This window comes from Elephantulus edwardii, unplaced genomic scaffold (genome assembly GCF_000299155.1).
Source record: "Elephantulus edwardii isolate Elephantulus edwardi_28Jun2011 unplaced genomic scaffold, EleEdw1.0 scaffold00016, whole genome shotgun sequence".
NCBI classification, from domain to species: Eukaryota; Metazoa; Chordata; class Mammalia; order Macroscelidea; family Macroscelididae; genus Elephantulus; species Elephantulus edwardii.
In genome coordinates, this window is record NW_006399766.1 from 11,684,089 (window position 1) to 11,687,650 (window position 3,562).

A 3,562-nucleotide genomic window follows, 5' to 3' on the forward strand; every position below is an offset into this window, starting at 1 on the left:
ACAACCACATGGCCAACAGACTGGAAGAGACCTTTATTTGTTCCCATTCCAAAGAAAGGTGACCCAACAGACAGTGGAAATTATTGAACAATATCACTGATATCACATGCGAGCAAGATTCTGCTGAAGATTATCCAAAAGCCACTGGAACAGGCGAGCTCTGGTGGCCTAGTGGCAAGAAGGTGTACTGCAATCCCAGAGGTGCACGGTTCAAGTCCACCAGATGCTCTGCTGGAGGAGGAGGAACAATCTCCTCCTGTACCAGTCAGATCTGATTTGACTGTACACACATACAATACTAAAGTAAAATTTAAAACAAACAAACAAACAAAAAAAAACCCACTGGAACAGCACATCAATAGAGAACTGCCAGAAGTGCAGGCTGAGTTTAGTGTGGTACTAGGGATATTATAGCTAATGTCAGATGGATCTTGACTGAAAACAGAAAGTACCAGAAGAATGTCTATCTGTGTTTCATTGACTATGCAAAGGCGTTTGACTGTGTGGATCATAACAAACTGTGGCTGACTCTGAGAAGAATGGGAATACCAGAACATTTGATCGTGCTAATGCAAAACTATACTTGGACCAAGAGGTGCAAGGAAACACTTAATGGTTCAAAATTGGGAAGGGTGTATGCTAGGAATCGGTCCTATCTCCATACCTTTTCAACCTATATGGAAATTAAAAGACATATTGAGATAGGAAAGTTTACTGTTAGAGACCTCTCCAAAGTACTGAAGAGCAATGGTGTCACTCTGGAAACTATGATGCATCTGATACAGGCCATGGGCTTTGCAATCACTTGCTATGCGTCAGCTGGACAATGACTAGGGAGGTTAGGAGAATTGATGCCTTTGAGCTGTGGTGTTGGAGAAGAGTATTGAATATACCATATGGCTGCTAAGAAAATGAACAGGTTCATCCTAGAGAGGGTTAAACTGGGATGTTCCTTGGAGGCAAGGATTCTGAAGCTTTGACATACTTTGGACTTGTTGCAATGCGAGACCAGTTCTTGGAGAGGAACGTCATGCTTGGGAGGGTAGAGGGACAACGCAGGAGAGGAAGACCCTCTCTGAAGTGGATTGATTCAGTGACTGGGGTAATTGGGATGGGTGTTTCAGAGGCAGTGCAATTGGCACAGGATAGAGCAGGGTTTAGGGCTGTTGTACATAGTGTCTCTGAGTTACAGGCGACTCAATGGCACATAACAGCAACAACAACAGGTGTGTGTGTGTGTGTGTATGTGTAGTTGTGTACACAGTCACAACCAACCCACAGCAGACCCTCCAGTGAGTTTTCAGAGTCAGTTGATTTAGAGCACGAGAGTTGGTTGTCCCATCTTTCTCCTGTGGAGCTGCTTACCTTTGTGAGAAGTTCGTGGATTGTCCTGGAGAAGATGAAGCCAAAATGCTCCTTGGAGTCAAGGATTCTGAAGCTTCGTCTGACATACTTGGGGCATGTTGCAAGGAGGTACTGGTCCTTGGAGAGGGACATCATGTTTGGGAGAGTGGAGGAACAGCGTAGGAGAGGAAGACCCTTGATGAAATGGGTCAATTCCGTGATTAGGGTGGTGGGAATGAGTGTGTCTGAGACAGCGAGGTTGGCCAGATAGAACAGCATTTAGGGTTTTTGTACATAGGGTCGCTATGAGTCGCAGGAGACTTGATGGCACATAACAACAGCCTTTGTGCTGGTTTGCAATTCCTTACCACTAAGCCACCAGAGCTAGAGCTCGCTCTCTATCATCTATCTATCTATCTATCTATCTATCTATCTATCTTCTATCTATCATGTAAATATATATAAAACAATATCTCTATAAAATCCCTTCTTGCCTACAGACCCTTGCTGGGACAGACCTTGGAACCATGAGCCCTTGTGAAATCTTCAGGGAGCCCTCACGTTCTGGGACTGCTAGGTTTCACTTCTTGGAAGGCTGGAGAGCAACTCAGGAGGGCTGCCTGGAAGAAGGTCCAGCCAGAAGCAGGCAATGCCCCTGCGAGGAGCATAGTCAGCCCTGGCCCTGTGACTGCTGGGAGGTGCTTTCCTCGCTGGAGAGCAGACCTGGTGTGTCAGTAACGGAGATTCAGTGCCCTTTGGGCGGCCATCTGAGGGTTGGTGGGAGGTTTGTGTGAGTCTAAGGGGAAGGGATGCAAACTTGTGGTTCGTTTGGGGTGGGAAAGGAAGAAGTGGCTTTGAGTAGACTTCAGCCTATGAGAGCAAGCTCCTCTTCCCCCATCTCGGATCCTGCTGACTCCCAGCCACTATCTTGGAGCCAGTACTAAGCCTAGAACAGTCTCTGCAGCCAGAGTAGAAGAACAAATGTCTGCCTTGGGGCAGGTATCCTTTGCTGGCAGGGCAGCATCCCAGCATCTGAGAATCCAGAGTTAACCCCTCAGCATCCACATCCGCTGGTCCCACCCTTGGCCTAAAGTGGTAAGGGGCAGCCCATTATGCCCCATGTTCTGTGGGAATCCCAAATGAGCACACAGCCACATCCTCACATAACTGCAGAAAGCCAAGTGGGTCCAAGGAACCGTGACTCAGAGGTGGGAAGCAGAGGGGTAGGCCTCTTGGTGGGCCAGTCTGACATCTCTGATGCATCCTCAGAGTGAAGGCCCTCGATGATGGGCCGCAAACCCAGTGCAGGGAAACTAGGGTGCTCATACATGGGACTGTGCTGGCAGGGCCCCAACTGGGTGTTGTGGGCCCTTGAGCGTGGGTGAGGTGACAAGGGAACACAGGTGGCCATCAGCTGGTGTTCCCCACTCAGCAGAAAGGAGACCCAGGGGTAGGATGAGGATCCAGCCACATCCTGTGAGGCACTACATCTAATAACGGGAATGGTGCCTCCTGGAGTTGTGCGAGAAGGTAAGACTAGGCAAGGCGAGACTCCGGAGACTTGAGGAAGGCCTCAGGCTGGGATAACACTCTAGGGACATGGGACATAAGACATGGCCCAAGACACAGGAGACTGGGCATGAAGTTGGGTGGAGGGGAGAGGTCACGAGGGGCACGCACCAACCCCCAACTCCCCTCACATCCCCTGTTGCCATGGGACGCCTCTGCTTTGCACCTGGTCATAGATGCTTGGCTCTTGAATGTTCACCCAGCCCTCAAGAAAACAAGTTTAGGCCTTTTCTCTTTATGTCCTTTCAAGGAGGAAGATCTGTCCCTTTGAGGATGTAAATTTCTAATAAATCTATTATTACTGTTTCTCCTTAGGGGAAAAAGAAAACAAGCCTTTTGTACAACAGAGCGCTGGGCGAGGGGTGGGGGGGCTGACAGCCACGCCTCAGTTTCCCCACCCTGCCCCCACTGGCCAAAGGTTGAGGGAGATTGTTGTTGTTGTGGAAGGGGGGTGTGGGGGGGGGAGAACGCAACATTTAATGTCTATAAAGGTGCAGTATGAGTCATCTCGTGGAATGTCTAGGCCCCTTTGCTGGCAGCAACCGAACTTTCCAGCCCTCTTTAGAGGAAGCATTCCAGCTCTGCTGCTGCTGGTGTGTGTGTGTGTGTGTGTGTGTGTGTGTGTGTGTGTGTGTGTGCGCGCGCGCGC